The 22,459-nt window shown below is 40.7% G+C and overlaps 1 pseudogene; it reads left to right on the top strand.

Annotated features, from left to right (window-relative positions):
• The first annotated feature begins 963 nt into the window (after positions 1-963).
• LOC132569177 (uncharacterized protein K02A2.6-like) lies at positions 964-1,600 on the top strand (annotated as a pseudogene).
• The last annotated feature ends 20,859 nt before the right edge of the window (positions 1,601-22,459 follow it).

Below are 22,459 nucleotides of genomic sequence, written 5' to 3' on the forward strand. Positions count from 1 at the left end.
GGATTCGCCGTGGACGCAGAGGGAATCCACCCGACCGAGGAGAAAACCAGGGCCATCGTACAAGCCCCGGCCCCCACGTGTAAAGCAGAGCTACAGAGCTTCCTGGGGGTGCTCAACTTTTATCACACGTTCATACCCCACAAAGCGGCCATCGCGGAACCCCTACACCGGTTACTGGACAAAAAAGCTCCTTGGGTGTGGGGGAAGAAGCAAGCCGCTGCGTTCCAGGCAGTGAAGGACGTCCTGGTCTCTAACGCGGTGCTTCACCACTTCGACGAGCGCCTTCCGGTCATTCTGGCATGCGATGCATCGCCGTACGGGGTGGGCGCTGTTCTGGGGCACCAACTATCGGACGGCCGGGAGGTACCGGTCGCCTACTATTCCCGCACCTTAACGTCAGCGGAGCGTAATTACGCTCAAATAGACAAGGAAGCCCTGGCGATCGTAGCAGGGGTTCACAAATTTAACGATTATTTGTACGGTCGCAAGTTCACGATAGCGACCGACCACAAGCCTCTCTTGGGTCTGCTAGCCCCAGACCGTCAAACCCCCCAAATCTTGTCCCAGAGGGTGTTGAGATGGAACCAATTCCTAAATTCATACACCTACACACTGGTACACAGGGCGGGCAAGGCGATGGGCCACGCCGATGCACTCAGTCGTTTACCGCTGCCAGACACGGGGCCCGACCCAGCACCAGCCCACCAGGTGATGTCCATAGAGGCACTCCCTGATCAGCCCATACACGCTGCCGAAGTGGCAAAGGCCACAGGGAAAGACAAAACCCTAGCGAGGGTGCTCGACTGGGTGGTGAGGGGGTGGCCAGAGAGGGACCTGGGGGGAGAGTTCAAACCATACAAAATGAGGCGGGAGGAACTCGCGGCCCACAAGGGGTGCCTGCTATGGGGGAGCCGGGTGGTGGTTCCCCCTCCCCTTCAGAAAAGGGTCCTTGCATCACTACATGAAACGCACCCGGGCATTGTGAGGATGAAGGCCCTAGCCAGGAGCTATGTGTGGTGGCCGGGGATGGACGGAGAAATAGAGGACTGGGTCCGGAGATGCAGTGCGTGCCAGGAATCGCGGCCGGACCCACCCAGCGCCCCGGCCACAAGGTGGGAAACCACAAGGAAACCCTGGTCCAGGCTCCACATAGACTTCGCGGGGCCGTTCCAGAGGCAGATATTCCTTATAATCGTGGACGCCTACACAAAATGGTTAGAGGTCCTCCCTGTAGCATCCACCTCCTCAGCAGCCGCCATCCGAGCCCTGCGCCGGGTCCTGTGCACCCAGGGCATCCCAGACACCCTGGTCTCGGACAACGGGGCCGCCTTCACCTCGGGAGAGTTCCAGGCCTTCCTACAGAGGTACCTCATAAGGCACATCAGGTCGGCCCCCTTTCACCCCCGCCACCAGCGGCCAAGCCGAGCGGATGGTCCGCACCACCAAAGAGGCCCTGGGCAGGATCGTGCAGGGCGACTGGGATCACAGGCTGGCCGCATTCCTATTCGACAACAGGGTCATCCCAAACCCTGTCACAGGGATCAGTCCAGCAGAGCTCCTCATGGGGCGCAAGCTCACCACAAGGCTAGACAGACTACACCCCGACCGAGCCTCTGACACACGAGGGTCCCCAGAGGTCCGCGAGGCAGCCAGGGGGTTCTTTGCCGGGGATCCAGTGTTCGCCCCGCAACTACGCCTCGGGACCCGAGTGGGTGGCTGGGCGGGTGCTACGGGTCGTGGGCTCCCGTCACTATGAAGTATCCACCGAGGGGGGCCAGATCCTACGCCGGCACATCGACCAGATGCGCCGCAGGACCCTACCCGAAGCACCCACAGAAGCAAGGGGGGCAGCCCAACCCGAGGAGCCTACCACAACCCTGCCGCCATTCATGACGCTGCCCCCTCCCGCAGGGCCAAACCAAGCCCCCGAACTCGGCCAGCAACCCTCGGATGCTCAGGCTCCCGAGGAGACGCCGGGGCCCGAAGCCACCACGACTCCGCAGGCCACCCCCCGACGTTCGACTCGAGAGCGCCGGCCTCCAGCCTACCTCCAGGACTATGTTACTAACTAAGGGGGGAGGAGTGTAGTGTATGGCGTTCGTAGAACGCCATCACTCAAGACAGCGTGACCATTTCGTTATAACGTACCATCGATAAAGCGTTAGTCCGCTAAAGCCGCGGAGGCAAAGGTGACAACCAGATGCCTCCGCGAAGAGCGCTGGTCATCCGCCAATCACAGTGAGTGGCGGGAAATACGGCTGGCCAGCATTGGACTGGCCAGCAGGGTGAATAGTTCCGGAGCTGTATATATGCGGGACCCGGCCCGCGTGTTCTCTCTCTTACCTCGTGTTTGTACCATGCAATAAAACTATGTTGCCCGACTCGCGTCTCTCAGACTGGTACATAACAAAAGCCAAAAATTATAAAGTTCATCTTCAGTTAAAGGAGTATAGGCTTTAGAATAGCTTCTGAGTTAATTTATCTGATCTCCTGTTTCAACTTCAGCTTTGCCTGCTGACTTTCATTATTTTTAATAATATTTTTGGATCTTGACTATTTTCCTAATTTCAAACTGACTGTATTTTGTAAGCCTTACAGCCTGATAAACGTTTTAATAAATATTTTAATAAATCTAATTAAACAAGCAGGGGGCCAGTGAGAAGTTACGTAGAAGAGGACGTTCCATTTCACCCAACTGACATCCTCCCCTGGCTGTTTCAAGCCTTTGCCCTGCCAAAAATATAATATGGAATTTGCTGATGGGTTTACTATTCTTTTTCATACTTTGAGTGAATGTTATTTTCTTTGATATACTGAAATATGGACAAAAACCATTTAGAAATGTCTACAGTATATTGCATCTGAAGAAAAGAGATTGGGTTTGGTGTATGGGTTTGCAACCCAAGATATGGATTGGAGGTGTGTTTTGGGGAGTTTTCCCTGATTGTTTTAGTGTCTGGATTTTTATGCAAATATGAGTGTTCCAACTGGTTTGCAGAAATATCTTTTCCAGTTCTAAGTAACTGCCTTTTGTGCAGATTTTAAAAAAAATTCTTATGGTATGATAAACATGTTTAAATGATTTAGAATGCTAAAGTACACTTTGACATCTGCTATGAAGAGTTGTCTGGCAAAACAAAACCAGTGGTTCAATTTGGCTGTGTGAATCCATCCACATAGTTGCACAACATACCTTTCAAACATTCACCCTTACTATGCTTCATTTTAGTTGGCATTTTATCCAGGTCATCTGTTCAATATAACAAGTGTCATGGAATGTTTGTGAGCAGCATCGACTTTACCTGGAGTTTCAAATAAAAGAGTGTAGCCAGGCATTTCTAAAGGAAACAAATTCACTGAATCATACTATTTCTGTTACTTATTATCTAGCATAGAATGCCTCCACAAAGTTCTTTGTTCACATACCTAAAACAGGCCATCAGAGTCAACATGATATAGAGCCCTGCAATGCACTCCCCCCCCTCCCCCATTTTCATAGAACAATTGTGGCTGAAAAAGAATGAAACTCCAGCAGGGTTATCTGTAAAATGTAAGGTGCCTAGTGAATTTGTTCTGCTTACAACACAATCAGCAAAAGAACTGGAGGAAAAACAGAAGGCTGCAAAGCTTCTCATGAGTTTATACACTGAAAAATGTCAGCATGAAATTGAATGGGAAGAAATAATAATAGGGAAATATGTGATACTACAATCAATAAAAATTTAACCACACTACTATTTTAGGTGACACTGACAACATCTTACAATGGACAGTTCTGAAATGCTATGTTCCCTGGCCTATATTCTCTCAAATACTACAATCATTTATTTTAAATAAAGTTTCAACCTCACAATGATATCTTATATTAGTGTGCAAGTTTATATATCTATAGTGGCAGGGAGTAGTTTCTAGGGCCAGATGATGGCTCTGCACCACGGCTGGCCTGGCCAGATATAAACACCAGATGCAATGTCAACAGAGTGCCCATCTTTCTCCTATCTCCTAGAGGGATAAAAATGGAAAGCACACTGGGGGTTCACTGGCACTGGAAGATGCAATTGGGAGGACCTTGGTAACAGGACAGCCTGAGGCTGAAGGACAAGCACCAAAAAGCAGCAGCTAATGGCTGATTTCAGGGACAGAAAGAATAAGAACAAGAGAACATAAGAGAAGCCATGTTAGATAAGGCCAATGGCCCGTCCGGTCCAACACTCTGTCAGACAGTGGCCAAAACCCATTTGCCATCAGGACGTCCACCAGTGAGGCTGGAACTCCAGAAGCCCCTGCCCCCCCCCCCCAATTACCAAGAATACAGAGCATTGCTGCCCCAGACATAGTGTTCCATCTCTACCTTGTGGCTAATAGCCATTGATGGACCTCAGCTCCATATGTTTATCTAATCCCCTCTTGAAGCTGTATATGCTTGTAGCCACTACCACTTCCTGTGGCAGTGAATTTCATGTATGAATGCTCTAGGAAGTAAAGGAGCTGAGCCTAAAGCTCCTACAAGGCAAAGAAAAAAGTTTGTGTCAGAAAACATTCTTGTTAGTCTTTGCTGTTTCTTCCCTCCATTAAATGTTCCTTTACTATTGCTAGTAGCTTTATATAAAATCACTGAATATGTGATGATGGGAATTGCTTCTTGAAGGGAAGTCTGAAGAAAAAGGCAAGATGTGTTGTTCTATGGCAGCCTTCCATTGTGTTAGATGTCTACACCTAAGGTCATAGCTCATAAAGTGACATATATGAATTTGGAATCATGATGGTCAAACCTTTTTCTCTGATAATTCTGACCAAGTCTGTAAATCTAAGGAACTATGAATGGAACAAGTCCACAGACAGGTCTGCTTCTTCTTTAACTCTGCTGCCAGATTTCATGACAACTTGACCGGATAGTTTGGGGACCTTTAAGAATGCAGCAGATGCAGTTCTGAGATGCACTCATGTAAGTGATTGTTGACATCATGGTCATATCTTCAAAAGTTCTCCAACTCTCTAGTGGAGCTTCTGGGGGAGTGCAGGAGTCTGCAGGAAAACAGTGACAGATCTAATCCATGAACTCATACTATTCATGGTTCATGGGACTTTTGTGCTACCTAGTGATTTCACATCACCAGCTTGTTTCACATCAACTGTGGCATCTAGTGTTGAGATTCAGATGTACCTGAGCATTTTTCTGTCACCTCATCTGAATTCTATTATTCAAGTGAGATAGGTGACAAAGTCATTGAGAGTCTGCAAAATTAACTATACAAGTATCTTAAAATATGCAACAGGTATAACAGTGAAATGAATGAAGTCCATTCTTGCTGAAGATTTGCTCAATGGGTCATTTTAATTAATTAATTAATGCTAGTGAATGGATAGGTCTACTAGACCATTCTGAATTAAGGCAAATCTGCCTCTTCCATGGACAAAGAATGATGCTGATTACAACAGATAGTTTTCATGATTTGCCTTGTTAACAATATGCCAACTAGAAGATCAATGTATGTGTGTGCCTGGATACAATTATGGCAATTATGGAGTAGGTCTAGATTCCTCTCTTTAACCTGACAAATACTTTTGTGCTGGATTAAGTAGGGCTTGAGAGGAGGCCTCATTGCCCCTTCCTCCCCACCCTCCCTGAGTTTCTGTAGTGGTTCTTGCATCCCTCCTGCTCCCTCCTTTCAACCACATTATCTATCTATCTATCTATCTATCTATCTATCTATCTATCTATCTATCTATCTATCTATCTATCTATCTATCTATCTATCTATCTATCTATCAGCTTTATATCCTGCCCTCCCTCGACAGGCTCAGGGTGGGATATAAATCTCTCCCCCCCCCAATTTCTCCTCCTGGCAGACTTTGCTTTTCTGCACCTCTCTGATACACCCTTTTGTTCTCTACCTTACCTTTTCTTTCCCTTGCCTTATCAGTGCTTTCCCCTCCTGTTTCTCTCTTCCTACCCCATCCAATGACTAATTGATAAAAATATTCAAAAGTCTATGAAATATTTCAATTTACTTGGTTTTATAATTAGAAATGGAAATTGAAATGTATAATATTTTATACTGTACCCAAGCTGAATTGTATATCTTTTTTTTTTGGGGGGGGGGGGGGTTCATGCCACTTGTTACTTATTTTTCTTAGAATATTTAAAAAAAAATTGAACTACGTAAGAATATTTAAAAAAAATTGAACTACGTAAGTAAAATTACCTCATTAATTTCTCCCTTGTTGTTTTCACATATGTTGGGTTGTGTACACATTTCATTTTAAATATGTGCTTCCTGATTTTTTGTTGCTCTGTGTCAGCATGCTTAAAACAAGGATGAATAAATAATGCTTATACTCAGAATTAAACTCTGTTGGCCTTAAGGGTGCTATTGGACTCAAACTTTGTTCTATTATTTTTCAGCAGTTTACTGGAAGTATCGCAGCCCTTTTACAGCAATGCAAACATTGAGTGTTTATTAAACAATTTTCAAATCTGTTGCTTACAGAACACAATATCAAAAAGAAAAACAGACCTTTCCTATAAAGTAAAATAATATCTAATTTGAACTAAATATGTTCTATCTTCAGATTGTTAAATTATCAAATGGAGTGCAAATGGAAATGAGGCAAAATTGATCATGGATTTCACACATTGAAGAAAGAGCGAAAATAACCATGAGAGAAAATGGTGAGCCATTTGACAACCTTAAAAATTGCCCTAATTGAAGATGCGAATATGAGATACATTTAACCACTCCAAGGGCCTTGAAGGGACTGCCATTCCATCTTCAAGCTATGCATCATGATGAACAAATCTGGAGTCTTTTTGACCTTGTGAATTTAGCTCAAGCCAATCTGAGTTGAAAGCCTTAAATCAAGATCCTGCCAGAATGTGATGATTCTTGTAAGAATGATAACCTGCAGATAAGGCAAAATGAAATTTAGCTGCCTCTTGTAATGGCTTGGACCAACTCTAGCAATGGAAATGTCAATCATGTAACTGCCTGCCAAGGTTAAATTGGAACTTGAATTTGGCACCATAGATAGGGTATCCTGGCTATTCCTTCCTTCATATTTGGCACAAAATAAGACAGAAGAAAGGTCTGTTAACACAAAAGAAAAAATGACCTGGCAATATGAAGTAGAATTTATTTATATACTGGCATGGGATAGGAAAGGCTGGAGAATAAGATGAAAGGTGATAGGACCTGTCTTGGGCTGAGTATTGTTATAAACCCCAGGAACTTGCTGCTATATTTCATTTTTGTAGATATTGGCTAGGGTTGAACTGACACTGCCTTCATTTTTTTTTCAGTTTCTCATTTGCCTTCAGCAATACTCTTTTCATGATACAGCTACCTTTGAATATTTCAATTGTATTTTGAATAGTATTAGCTCTAGGAAGCATTCAAGGTGCTCTCCAAGAGGTTCAAAGAATGAGTGGTGCTATTCCAGAGCACAAGCATACATGCTCAGTCGGAACATAAGCATAAAATTGGCACTGTAAGGAGCAATTTGAATTTTTACTTTGACGTTTTACTCTCTGGACACTGCTTCTACAGCTACACATTGAAGCAGATGAAATACCTATTATAAACATGGCAAACCAGTGGCAGTAATTCCACAATTTTGTGAACATGCAAATGAAAATTCAACTTGTTTCCTAGAAAGTCCTTAGCGCATTGGGTTTCATCATAAATCATATATATTTCGAGGCAAAAATCAAAAAGCTGAAAATCTTTGTCTCAATACAATATTTAGGTATAAAATGTCCACTGGAGAGTTGGGTGATCAAAGCACAAGAGAGACTTCAAGCAGTTACTATGCCCCTAAATATTGTACAATTAGTAGGTTCCCACCCCAGCACCCTGCTGCTCAAAACAGTAAAACAGGGGGAAAGGCAGAGTTGAACTATCAAGACTATCAATGAGATATAATAATGGACCCTAATCATGAAAATACTACTATGTAGTCTTAAGAAATATTTATGTGCTAAACATTTGAATTATTTATAGAGCAAGTACAGACCAGCAAGTAATTGCAGAGGGCATCTAATTTCCCCTCTCCCACTATTTCCTCTTACCCTTCCCTGCAAATCCCCATAGCCTCTCCCTCTCTCCCTGCTTCCTTCTCTCCTTCCCACCCTACCTTTGTTTTCCTCCCTGTCTTTGTTTCCCTCCTTGCCTCCCACTAGCAGCCTTTTGATAAACTCTGGCGAAGTTACACAGTGCCAGTTAAGCCTGTTCCAATTGCGTGGACTTGCAAGGGAGTGCCTTCAATTTCATCTACATTTATAAGAACATAAGAGAAGCCATGTTGGATCAGGCCAACGGCCCATCCAGTCCAACACTCTGTGTCACACAGTGGCAAAAAAATTTATATATACACACACACTGTGGCTGATAGCCACTGATGGATCTGTGCTCCATATTTTTATCTAAACCCCTCTTGAAGGTGGCTATACTTGTGGCCACCACCACCTCCTGTGGCAGTGAATTCCACATGTTAATCACCCTTTCGGTGAAGAAATACTTCCTTTTATCCGTTTTAACCTGTCTGCTCAGCAATTTCATCGAATGCCCACGAGTTCTTGTATTGTGAGAAAGGGAGAAAAGTACTTCTTTCTCTACTTTCTCCATCCCATGCATTATCTTGTAAACCTCTATCATGTCACCCCGCAGTCGACGTTTCTCCAAGCTAAAGAGGCCCAAGCGTTTCAACCTTTCTTCATAGGGAAAGTGCTCCAGCCCTTTAATCATTCTAGTTGCCCTTCTCTGGACTTTCTCCAATGCTATAATATCCTTTTTGAGGTGCGGCGACCAGAACTGCACACATTACTCCAAATGAGACCGCACCATCGATTTATACAGGGGCATTATGATACTGGCTGATTTGTTTTCAATTCCCTTCCTAATAATTCTCAGCATGGCGTTGGCCTTTTTTATTGCAAACGCACACTGTCTTGACATTTTCAGTGAGTTATCTACCACGACCCCAAGATCTCTCTCTTGGTCAGTCTCTGCCAGTTCACACCCCATCAACTTGTATTTGTAGCTGGGATTCTTGGCCCCAATGTGCATTACTTTGCACTTGGCCACATTGAACCGCATATGCCACGTTGACGCCCACTCACCCAGCCTCAACAGATCCCTTTGGAGTTCCTCACAATCCTCTCTGGTTCTCACCACCCTGAACAATTTAGTGTCATCCGCAAACTTGGCCACATCACTGCTCACTCCCAACTCTAAATCATTTATGAACAAGTTAAAGAGCATGGGACCCAGTACCGAGCCCTGCGGCACCCCACTGCTTACCGTCCTCCACTGCAAAGACTGCCCATCTATACTCACTCTCTGCTTCCTATTACTCAGCCAGTTTTTGATCCACAAGAGGACCTGTCCTTTTACTCCATGACTCTCAAACTTTCTAAGGAGCCTTTGATGAGGAACTTTATCAAAAGCTTTCTGGAAGTCAAGGTAAACAACATCTATCGGGTCTCCTTTGTCCACATGTTTGTTCACCCCCTCAAAGAAATATAACAGGTTAGTGAGGCAAGATCTTCCCTTGCAGAACCCATGCTGAGTCTTCCTCAATAACCCGTGTTCATCAATGTGCCTACTCATTCTGTCCTTGATAATGGTTTCTACCAACTTTCCCGATATTGAAGTCAGACTGGCTGGCCTGTAATTTCCCGGATCTCCTCTGGAACCCTTTTTAAAGATGGGGGTGACATTTGCTACCTTCCAGTCCTCAGAAACGGAGGCAGATTTCAATGAAAGATTACAGATTTTTGTTAGAAGATCCACAAGTTCAACTTTGAGTTCTTTCAGAACTCTCGGATGTATGCCATCCGGACCCGGTGACTTATTAGTTTTTAATTTGTCTATCAGTTGTAGGACCTCCTCTTTTGTCACCTCAATCTGACTCAGGTCTTTCAACACCCCTTCCAAAATTAGTGGTTCTGGGGCGGGCAAAATGTTCTCGTCTTCCACAGTGAAGACGGAGGCAAAAAATTCATTTAGCTTCTCAGTCATTTCCCTATCCTCCTTCAGTAATCCTTTTACCCCATGGTCATCCAAGGGCCCCACTGCCTCCCTGGCTGGTTTCCTACTTTTAATATATTCGAAGAAATTTTTATTGTTGGTCTTTATGTTTTCTGCAATATGCTCCTCATAGTCCCTTTTTGCCTGCCTGATCACAGTCTTGCATTTGATTTGCCACAGCCTGTGTTCCCTTTTACTAATCTCACTTGGACTGGTTTTCCACCGCTTAAAGGAGTCCTTCTTACCTTTTACAGCTTCCATTACTTTGTTTGTTAACCATGCAGGCCTTTTCTTATGCCTGTTTGTGCCTTTCCTAACTTGTGGTATGTATTTTATCTGAGCTTCTAGGATTATAGTTTTAAATAGTGTCCAAGCTTCCCCAAGGGTTTTGACCGTATGTACCTTTCCTTTCAGTTTCCTCCTCACATGCCTCCTCATCTCAGTGTATTTACCCCTTTTAAAATTTACTATTTATGTACTTCATTTATATTCCATTATTCTCCATAAAGGGGGCCAAAAGCAGCTTACATCATTCTTTTTTCCTCCGTTCATCCTCACAACAGCCCTGAGATTGTGTGACTGAAAGTCACTCAGTGACTCTTCACAGCACAGAGGGAACTTCACAGCAGAGAGGGTTTCCCCCAGATCCTAGTCTGAACCTATAATCACTACCCTGGCTTTTGTGGTGTGGTTGTTGTTGGTCAGCTGCAAGCAGCTGGGCCTGCTGAATCATGCAGGCTGTGTGGTAGCAAGTCACCTGGTGGCTGCTGCCAGACCTGGCCACAATGAGTCCTCCCTCAAAATACCAAAACAGACTGGGAATAGTCCTCAACCCATCTCTCTGCCTTTTCTTGCAAAAAAAAAAAAAAACAAGCCTTGAGTATTTTTGTGGTTGCCTAGCAGTGGGCATTCAAGGTATCTGTTTCTTAAAGCTACAGACATTCTTTTAATCATTTTTGGGGGGAGGGGTTAACCGCAGTATTGTTATTATTCATTGATTTATTTTTTTTATCATGTTTCAGATATTTTTGCAAATTTTTCTCTGGTTTGTTAAAATATTTGACTTGTCTGTCCATGGCTTCAATCTCCACATCTAAGTATCCACAGATGAGGCCACACTGAGAATTAGACATACTGATTTTATTCAACTGAATTCTTGGATGCAGAATTTGAGATTCTGTCCCTGTAAAGGTGTTGAATATTTTGCCTCTGGGTATTTTTCACTTCTGTTGCAAAAAGAGCACCTATATATATGTGGACTCAAGGGAAGCCTTTGGGTGTTTCTGCCTGGCTCTTTGGAGCCATACGGACTGAGCTTGGGGACCTGGGAACAAAGGGCTGCAGGACACAAATCCCTGCAGCCCTGGACCAATCACAAGCCCCACTGGTTTGGATGACCCAATAACGTGCTTGCACGGGAACCCAGAGATGTATATAAGTTTGGCCTGTGGACCCCAACGCCAGTATTGTAATGTGACCTTATACAATGCCACTCCTATTAAAGAGCTGGTTATCACTTACTCTGAGACTCCGCCATGCATAGAACCCACTATATTACATAAGCATTTAGGCATTAATTAATTATACTTTTGGATGAATCTTCAAGGCAGCAGTTAAATAACAAGCTACAGAGAGCAAATACAATAAATAGTAATCATGAACATATTGAAAAGAGTGAAATCAATGGAGAAATAAAAGATCTTATAGAAGAATATAAATCACAACTGAATTTAAAAATGAGTATTTCTGTTTTCACATTTCCACACTTTCAGACTCTGTTCAAACAGGCTGAGAATCTGCCAAATAATTCATTTAGGCGTAAGGCATTCTATCTGGCCAAGAAGAAAACTCTTCTAAAAGTTGGAATAGTAAAGAATTTTAAACAAACAGAAAGCACTGTAAAAGATGGGATGTTCAGTTCCCAGAAAGAGGATGTACATTTCCTTTTGGCATATTGTAGCTCAGAAAAGCTGCCTAGCTGATGGGAGCACACCAACAGACCATGGGGTCTCCATTTTCCTGACCTGAACCAGAAATCCTGCCACGAACAGCCAAATGAGAACACTCACTACTTGGGCCCAAAAGCCAGCCAAAACTCCCCAAAAGGGATGTAATAATTGTTTAGGAATTCCTAACTGGTTTGATTTGATTCAAAGTCTCATGCATGAGATGCTATCAAAGGCCATAAAAGCAGTAAACAGCTTTCCCTTGGGAAATGGCAAACATTTATCAGCAAGAAAAGACAGCACATATGCATGGTGTAATGAAGATGAGCCCTTTTTAAAGCCAATTTGTTCTGGACCTGGTAACTCCAGCTACAAAATTTTAGTTGCAGGTGTGCTGCAAACAGATTTCCTGGTATAGATAACAGACTGATTGGTCCATTGGCTGGAAAATGAAGTGAACCTTTTATATATATGGGATCAACAATCACTTCTCACAATTTTTCCGTAATTTTGCCAGTTGAATCTATCACAACAAATAAACATTGTAAAATTGGAGCCCACCAACCACAGTATGTTTTTAAAGTTCTGGGGGTATTCAGTCTGTCCCATGGGTCTTACCAGACTTTAATTCTTTTATTAAAAATAATATTTCTTCTAATTAGGGTTGCCAAGTTCAATTCAAAAAATATTTGGGGACTTTGGGGGTGGAGCCAGGAGACATTGGGGGCAGAGCCAGGAACAAGGGTGTGACGAGCATAATTGAACTCCAAGGGAGTTCTGGTCATCATATTTAAAGGGACAGCACACCTTTTTAAATGTCTTCCTTCCATAGGAAATAATAAAGGATATGGGCACCTTCTTTTGGGGCTCATAGAATTGGACCCCCTAGTCCAATCATTTTGAAACTTGGGGGGTATTTTGGGGAGAGGCACTAGATATTATACTGAAAATTTGGTGCCTCTACCTTAAAAAACAGCCCCCCCAGAGACCCCAAAGCCTCCCAATCAATTCCCCTTTATACCCTATGAGAATCGATCTCCACATAGGAAATAATGAAGTGCTCAGCAGACGTTTCCCTTCCCCGCCTTTGCCCACCTCCCACCCCGTTTCTGGTGACTCTGAAGCGAGGGATTGGCCTCTCTACTCACGAATTGCTGCCAGCTTCTTCAAAGTAACACAGACATGCCATCCCAAGAGGAAGCCTTTCCAATCGGAGACTGAAGCCTCCAGAGGTGGAAAGGCACATGGTCCTCTGGGGGCAGGGCTTCCCCCCACCGGTCAGCTGACTGGGGGCAAGAAGGAGCCTGGGAAAGCGGAAGAACCCCACTGGGACCTGGGGATTGGCAAGCCTACTTCTAATTCAGCCAGTGACCATTTGTAAAAATTATGTGGAAGCAAAGTAAAAGATTAAAGTGTGCTGGTTTCTGCTCCCACCCCCAATTAAAATGTGGTAAAACCATTTTCCTAAAGATTTCTTGCAGTGTGTTAGAAAATATTTATTACTTGTGTTTAGCACTCGCCAAAAGGTTTTCCTATCATGATAAATTGAAGCTTGCAGCATTTTTTGCCAAGTAAGAATAGAATAAAGCCCCCCCCCCTCCTTTTACAGAAATAGAGTATTGTTTTTATAAGCTAGGTATTGCAGTAGAAATTCCTGACCATTTAACCTTCAAATTTTGGGGTGCAAACACACAAACAGTTTGGCCCACCATAGCTACCTCTCCTCTCCAGATTAAATTAAATCTGGCTCCCATGTCCCATTTGCCCTTACCTCATGATAAAACAACTCCCACATGGATTAAACAGCCACTGGGAAATTCTGGTGGCTTCCGCAGTGAAGCACTTCCATGGTGGGTTTCTAGCTATCTGATCACCCCAGTGCACTGTAGAAATGCATGAGTGGTGTGATTGTTCCACTCCATTTCTGGTGCATTTCCCCCACCCCAATCCCACTCCAATGTATGTTTCAGTGCCCATAGAACCAGCCAGGAGTGCATGTGCACTTGTCTGCTTCTATGCAAACACCATGAGAATTTGGGGGGAAACCTCAACCTATCCATAGTTGTTGTATATTAGTGATATGGATGACTAACCATGGACCTGTGGTGCTATGATGTTGGCTTAGTGGCCACCATCTAATTGACATGAAGTGGTGCAAAATCAAGGAGCTTTTTAAAAGCTGAGATCCTACTGCAGGATTAAAAGCTGAGTTCCTGTCTTGATCACACCTTTAGTTAAAGACAATATTTTAGAGTGCTTTAAGTTATGGCAAACAGCATTAAAGCAAAGAGGACCAAGATTAGATCCCCCCCTTTGGTTTTGTAATTGTATAAAAAGAAATCAAAAGAGATATAAGTTGTTCATAAGACTAAATTGCTTTCTCAGAAGGGCCCTTTATAATAGGTGTTTTTATTTAAGTCTATAAAAATTGGGGGCATAGCATTAAATTTTAAAAGCAAGTGAAAGTAATTGCTATCATAAAGATAAACGAGAGAAAATGTAGAGATTAAATCTGTAATATTACAAGATACTAAAATGTAGTCAATAATACTGCAGCCTCTGTCTGAGACATAAGTGAAAGCGCCTTTGTTATCAAAATTTGCTTCCCATTACAACCAAACTGAACAGCAAGGTTTATCAAACACTGACCACCGTAATGAACTTGTTCATCTTAATTTTCTGTTGGCAAAGTATTACATTGGTTATTGAGGGATCCCATCTCCAAAAAGGTTTTGTTAAACATTCTGTGGAGTTGCCTATAAGGGTGTTCATATCTCCACAGATAATCCAGGGAATATTTTGGCAGATCTGTATATCCAGGGAATATCTGGATCTACAAATTTGTAGATACAGCTTGGTCAGTTTCCGCCATTAGGCTCCTGTTTCTAAATTAGAGGAATAAATAAACATTAATGTTTAATTGATCTTTCTTACACACCCAAGGAAATGCTGATTGACACTTTGGGATAAGGAAGCAATTTTCTCCAGCCAGTTTGGCCAAGGATCCTGGAAGGTTGTTTTTTTTTTTTTGCCACCTTCTGGATATGGAATAGGGGTATCTGAGTGTGTTTGTTGGGCCAATATAATATCAAAACTATTCAAGAAGAAGAATCAGATTGTTTTCCAACCCATTCAGTTATATTTCAGGAAAGCAGACATAGACTGTGTCTCAGTCCTGACCTACTAAAAACTGGAAGTTTGACCAAGTGCGGAGATGTGGGAAAGTTCAACTTTAGAGGAATTTGATGGAACAAGAGGCATAGGTATTTTAATAGACTCCATAGGGTTATTTTCTCCAGGTCAATTTGGAGTTGAAAGGTCCACTCAGTGGACAGAGTCAATGGGCCTAATGAATTTGGTATTAATTGGTATTTCTGCTGTTCTCTTGGGGAAAAACGAACTATTTTCTACTATCACCACATCCACAGACTGTCTATATGACTTACAGTACTGATGGCTCACTGCCATATATCTATTGCATTCTAGAGGAACAATGTCATATTTTCTGCCACAGGTCTGTTGTGATTAGCAGCATAAAGGAAATGACTAAAAACATATTTCACCAATCCTTCAGTCTCTGCTTTCTTAAACAAAACTTAAGTCGTCCATGCAAGGAATACTGAAAGCAATATCAGAGTTCTTTACATGGACTTTTATATTGTTCTCAAATGCCCTCAGTTCCAGTTTTTGAAATCCCTCATCTACTTTATGTTTGTTAGTATTATATAAATGGAACACCTATCCTTATGATACTGTGGGGATAGAGGGAACTCTTGAATGTTCTGTGAAGCCTGGGAGAGGCATGCTGAATTCCTGTATGCTTATGTACATGAATACATTGTGCTTCCATGGTACCTAGACAGTGGAATGTAAGTCAGCCAGAAACTGGTGCAAAAGGAATTTCTGTGAAATTTTGTAATGTCTAATATAAAACAAACAAGAGTGCTGCCCTCATTACTGGGGCAGGTTGTATCTATTTTCAACTAAGGCAGTTTATATTGTCCTGCAGAATTCAGTGAAAACCTCTGAAAACATAGAAAGGTTGTGCTGGATGTTCTGTACAAAAGTAGAGTTTCTGGAGGTCTGAAATTTCCCAGAAATCACCCTTTGGTCTTTTGTGGATCTTTACAGCCTGTTTAACAACTTTTTCAGCACCATACTTTTAATTAACACTGCTGTTTCTTGGAAAATAAAATAATCATTTGAAGATCACAAATCAACAGAAGGAACTTATAAGCATCATGTTGACATGATGAAGTAACTCGGAACTGGCTGTTCAAGATGACAGTACAAAGCCTATTCAGAGAAATGGTAGTGCTTTCTGTCCTTCCTCTGTCTTCGCATTTGGAAACCCTAACAACCACTCCCCCATTTGGAAACCCTCACTACCACTTTTTAAAGCTACTGGCACCAAAAATGCAGTGGACCTGCAGGAACTTGTTCTTTAAATAACCACCAAATATTAAGAAGCGGCCCAATTATATGGACCCCTGAACAGGGTACCCCAGCCATCCTCCATTATTTCCTGTGAAGAGGACTTCCAACCTGATTCCAGGGTAAAAGTCATAACTTCAAGCAAGAATGTGTCCCAAATGTCTCCAACAACAAGCCCAACAGAATCATTGCAGATCCCAGTAATCTCAGTAGAACCACAAGCCAATGTGCCAAGCCAAACAGAACCAAAATCAAACTGGGAAATCTCTGCAGTGAAAACTCACTTGTGGCGTTTTTGCAAGTCCAGCAGAACCAATGGCAATATGCAGAAGCCCTGTGGCAGTGCAAGCCCAACAGAAGTAACATCAAACCAGAGAATCTCTACTGTAGAAACTGGAGGGGGAGCACTTTTGCAAACCCAGCAGAACCAATTGGCAATGTAGAGATGCCAAGCAGAACCCAGGGTCACTGTGTCAATGCAACCTCAAGAGAGCTAAGGACAGACAGACAGGAGAATTTATGTCAAACTAGAAAGTCACAGCAGAATAAATCCAAGCAAGGCGGGAGGGATTTTTTGGTTTCAAATTTTTTATTGAATTTCAGTATAAAGAGGGGGAAAATAGTGCAGGGATACAGAAGCAAGAAAAAAGGGTAGTTGGGGTGAGCATAAGACAAAGAAACAATAACCAACAAAGAAAAAGAGAAGCAGTAAATAACTTTTAAATTTCTACTTTTCAAACCTCATGTATAACTTTCCTGAGAGAGAGCAGATTTGGCTTTCTAAGCAGCTGGGGAAGTTGCTGAGAATTTCTGAATTTGGGGCTTCCGGTTTGGGAATCGTGCTGAGCTGACCTGTCCTCTGAACGGGGACAGACTTAAGCCTCTGTTCAGGGTAGGAAAAGGCATTTTTTGGCCTTCTGCCTACATTTCTCAGTTAGAGATTTGTCCAAGATACGCACAGAAACTCAGAGGAGGATAACCTTGGCTGATAGGGAGCTCCATTGGGGGCTGTTTAGAGGCTCTGAGGGACCGCCGAAGAAGAGTGGCTTTTTTCATCATCTACAGAGACTTATAGAGCCATTCAATTGGCATAAGCTTGACTAGATCCTAAGCTCTTTTGGGACTGATGAACATCTGATATTTGAAGAGACCGAAGCTAAGCTGGATATCAGTGGAGAGGTACTGATTATAATCTTTCGCTCCGGGACTTTTTTAAGGCAAACTAAATAATTTTGGAAGGTGGGAAGGAGTGATCTAGAAAGAGGGGAAGACAAAGAAAAGAAAGATTGAATTTTGGACTTGGTTAAAATAAGAACAATGCTAAAAATTGGGAAAGAAGTTTTTGTTTGAAATACCTGTGGTCATCAACGAAAGCATTAACGTCACGGCTCTGCATTCTCTACAATCAACACAAAAAATATGTCAAAGATTGTGAGACTTGGATAACATTGAGGATGAGACTTGGTGCCTAGCAAAGCAGGAAATAAGAAGAGAAGTGAGACTAATAAAGACTGTGAGATTTGGATACCATTGAGAACAGGATTTGCTGCCTAGCAAAGCAGGAAGTAATAAGATAAGAGAGACGAACAAGAAGGCCTACTCTAAGAATTTTCTACTATAGAGAAATTGTGATAGCCATTTTGAAGAAAATAAAACTTTTAAAAATTAATATCAAAGCCCAGGAAGGTTGTAGAAAGGCGAAATTAGGCTTATTTAAAAGGGCAAGCTCTAAGCTATTGAATCTGTTGTTTGGATTTTGATTTTGAGACCTTAAAATTTTCGTAGGCTTTCTTTAATGTCAGAGCCAAAAACACGTACAAGAGCTCTCTCTTTGGAAAAAATGCAAGACCAACTAGAAGCGATGGAAGCTAGAATAATGAAATGGGTTGATAAGATGCTAACAGCTTGTGAAGAAGAACTTTAAAAAGATATGGGAGATCTTAAAAAGGAAGTGGAAGATTTTAAAAATGATGTGGTGGTGGTCACAAAAAAATATCAGGATGTAGAGGAGAAAGTTAAAGTACATGATCCACCTTGTTAAAGCTGCAAGAGATGATTGCAGACTGATGGAAACTCAAGTTCGTCTGAAAGGAGTACCTGAAGGGAAGGGAACTGACTTAAAGGAATATATGGTGAAAATAATAGCTGACTTTTTGGAGGAAAATCCTGAAGGGACTAGAAATACATATGATAAAATGTATAGAGTTAACTCATCATATGCCAAGAACAAAAAATTGCCAAGAGATATAGTTATACAATTTATAACAAAAGACATGGCAGGGAAAATTTTGAATAAAAATTTCCGAAAGACTCTGATAGTAGGAGGGAGCAGAGTCAGAATAATGAAAGAGTTGCCAAGACAAGTGATAAATGATAAGAAAATGTACAAGAAACTGACAGAGAAATTGAGTGCTAATGAAATAAGATATAGATGGATAATACCTGAAGGCTTGAGTTTTGAGCTACATGGAAGGAGGATTACAATTACAAATGCACATGAGTGGTCTAGTTTTTATGAACAAAACAAAGACTTTGCAGCATGATGGATTACAAATTATTATCTTGGAATGTAAATGGATTAAATTCACCACAAAAAAAAGGAAAGCAACATTTCATTGGATTAAAAAACAAAATTGTAACATAATTTGTTTACAGGAAGTTCATATACAACAAAAGGATTACAAATTCTTATGAAATAAACAATTAGAACTGGAATTTTTTTCATTGGCTGAACAAAAGAAAAGGGGCGTGGTTTTTTATATTAATCAACAATTAGAGCCAAAATTGGTATTTAAAGACAAAGATGAAAGATATATAGCAGTAGAGATAATGATTAAGGGGGGAAAAAACATTGTTATTAGGACTGTATGCACCAAATGGTGCAAAAGATGCTTTTTTAAAGACATTATCAGACAGCTGGATGGTGACTTATGACCAGATCTTGATGATGGGAGATTTCAATGAAACAATTCAGAATAAAATAGATAGATCTGGCCAAAAAAGTAATAATAAGGAAGGAAAATGGCCAAAATCGTTTTTTGAATTGGTTAAACAAGAACATTTGGAAGACATTTGCAAAACCATCCTGTTCCAAATGGCCTTCACCAACTGATACTACTAAATTGCCAAGTAAACTTGCCGATGAATAGCACTAAATGTATTAATGTTTTTAGAATTTTATGGATTTTAATTTGTCTTCAAATGTATGTATTGAATTTTATGCTGTTAGCCGCCCTGAGCCGCTTGGTCGGGGAGGGCGGGATACAAATAAAATGTGACTGACTGACTGATATTTGGAGAACATTTAACCCTGAAGTAAGAGACTATACTTTCTTTTCAGCAAGACACGATACATCTTCCAGAATTGACATGTTATGGGGTAAGGACATGTTAAGGATTTGGGCCTCATAACAAAAAAAGTAGAGATTCTTCCAAAGATAAGTGCGGATCATAATCCAATATTATGGGCTACAAAATTGCAAACAAAAACAAGAAGATTGAGAATAAATGAAGATTTGCTACAAAATAAAGAAATTGTAACATTTTTAGAAAATGAAAATGAAACTAAAGCTTTTTCCAAATATATGACAAAGATGATATAGAGTTCCAGATGGTATGGGACGCTTACAAAGCTGTAATGAAAGGAATATTGATTACATTAAACAATAAGGATAAAAGAGCAAAAGAAAAACAGAGATTGGACATTCAAAATGAGATAAAGCAAAAAGAAGGGGAACTGAGAAAAAGACCAGGGAAAAAGAAAATTATAAGGGAGATTACTATATTACAAACCCAAATGAGACATTCATTGAATAAAAAAGTAGAATGAAATTTGAAAAAAACTGCAACAGAAATCTTTTGAGGGTGCGAATAAACCTGGAAAGTATTTAGCCTGGCAATTGAAGAAAAAGAGAGAAAGTAAAATTATTAATAAAATTGTAGCTGATGGAAGAATGATAGTAGATCAAGAAGGAATAAAAAGACAATTTTTAAGTATTATGCTAATTTATTTAAGGGTGTGAAGATAAAAAAAGAAAAGATTGAAGCGTATTTGCAAAATATAAAATAGCACCCTTAACAGAATATATGAAGAAAATTTTAAATGATCCAATTGAAATTGAAGCTGCAATTAATGCAAAGAAAATGGAAAAGGCACCTGGGCCAGATGGATATACGCTAAATTTTTCAAAACATTTAAAGAAGAATTAGTACCAAAACTGCAAAAATTGATGAATATGATAAGAATAAAAGGAAAAATACCAAACACTTGGAAAGAAGCTGTAATTTCGTTGATCCCCAAGGAAGATAGAGATGTTACAAACGTACAGAACTACAGACCAATTTCATTATTAAATAATGATTATAAGATATACACAAGAATCTTGGCAGAATGACTTAAACAATATTTGATTAACTTCATAAAGGAAGATCAAGCAGGATTTCTCCCTAAAAGGCAAATAAGAGTCAATATAAGAACAGTTGTAAATATTGTAGAATACTATGAAAAACATCCAGAAAAGAAAGTCGCATTATATTTTGCGGATGCAGAGAAAGCCTTTGATAATTTGAACTGGAACTTTATGTTTGCAGTAATGGAAAAGATAGAACTTGGAGAACACTTCATAAGAATGATAAAAGCAATATATATGGAACAGCGAGCAAAGTTGTGTATAAATGCAGACCTCACAGAGGATATGATGAACAGTAAAGGCACAAGACAAGGTTGTCCGCTTTCACCATTGTTGTTTATAATGACTCTTGAAATTTTGCTGATGTAAATATTAGATGATAAAAAAAATAGAAGGGCTGAAATTAGAGGATATACTTATAAATATAGAGCGTTTGCTCTATATAGAGGATTTACTTATAAATATAGAGCGTTTGCTGATGATATAATGTTTATAGCTGAAAATCCTATACAAGTAATACCTTTGCTGTTAGCTAAGATACAAGAATATGGAGAGCTGGCGGGACTTTATGTTAATAAAGAAAAATCAAAATTTTTATGTAAAAACATTTAAGTAAATAAACAAAAGGAATTGCAGAGACTGACAGGATGTGGTTACTTCTAAAGTAAAGTATTTGGGCTTGGAGATAACAATGAGGAATATTGATTTGTTCAAAAATAACTATGAAAAGCTATGGCATAAATGGATGAAGATATGGTGAAATGGAATTAACTTAATCTGTCATTGCTGGGCAGAATAGCTGCAATTAAGATGAATATTCTGCCGAGAATAATGTATTTGTTTCAAACCATTCCGATTGTGAAAGATAGCAAACAATTTAATAAATGGCAAAGGAAGACTTCAGAATTTGTATTAATAAAGAAAAATCAAAATTTCTATGTAAAAATATGCAAATAAAAAAGCAACAAGAATTACAGAGACTAACGGGCTGTGAAGTCACCTCCAAGGTAAAATATTTGGGTGTGGAGATAACAATGAAGAATATTGAACTATTCAAAAATAACTATGAGAAGCTATGGCGTAAAATGGATGGATATGTTAAAATGGAACAAACTTAATTTGTCATTGCTGGGTAGAATAGCTGCCATTAAAATGAATATTCTACCATGAATAATGTATTTGTTTCAAACTATTCCCATTGTGAAACAAAGTAAACAATGTGATAAATGGCGAAGAAAAATTTCAGAATTTGTGTGGGCTGAGAAGAAACCAAGGATCAAAATGAAAATTTTGACAGATGCAAAAGAGAGAGGTGGATTTCAACTACCAAATTTAAAATTATATCAGGAAGCAGTTTGTTTAGTGTGGATAAAAGAATGGATAACGCTGTTAAACAAAAAAACTCTTAGTGCTGGAAGGTTACGGAAATAAATTTGGCTGGCACGCGTATTTGTATTATGGAAAAAAGAAGATGGGCGTTTTTTTCTCTCACCATTATATAAGAAATAATTTTGCTAAATACATGGATGAAATACAAGAAATATGGGGATGAGAGAAAACCGTTATGGATAGTGCCAGCTGAAGTAATAAAATAACGGCTGAGATAGGTGAAGAAAAGTGGTTGTCATATAATCAATTATTA

Source organism: Heteronotia binoei, chromosome 3 (assembly GCF_032191835.1).
Source record: "Heteronotia binoei isolate CCM8104 ecotype False Entrance Well chromosome 3, APGP_CSIRO_Hbin_v1, whole genome shotgun sequence".
Lineage (NCBI taxonomy): Eukaryota > Metazoa > Chordata > Lepidosauria > Squamata > Gekkonidae > Heteronotia > Heteronotia binoei.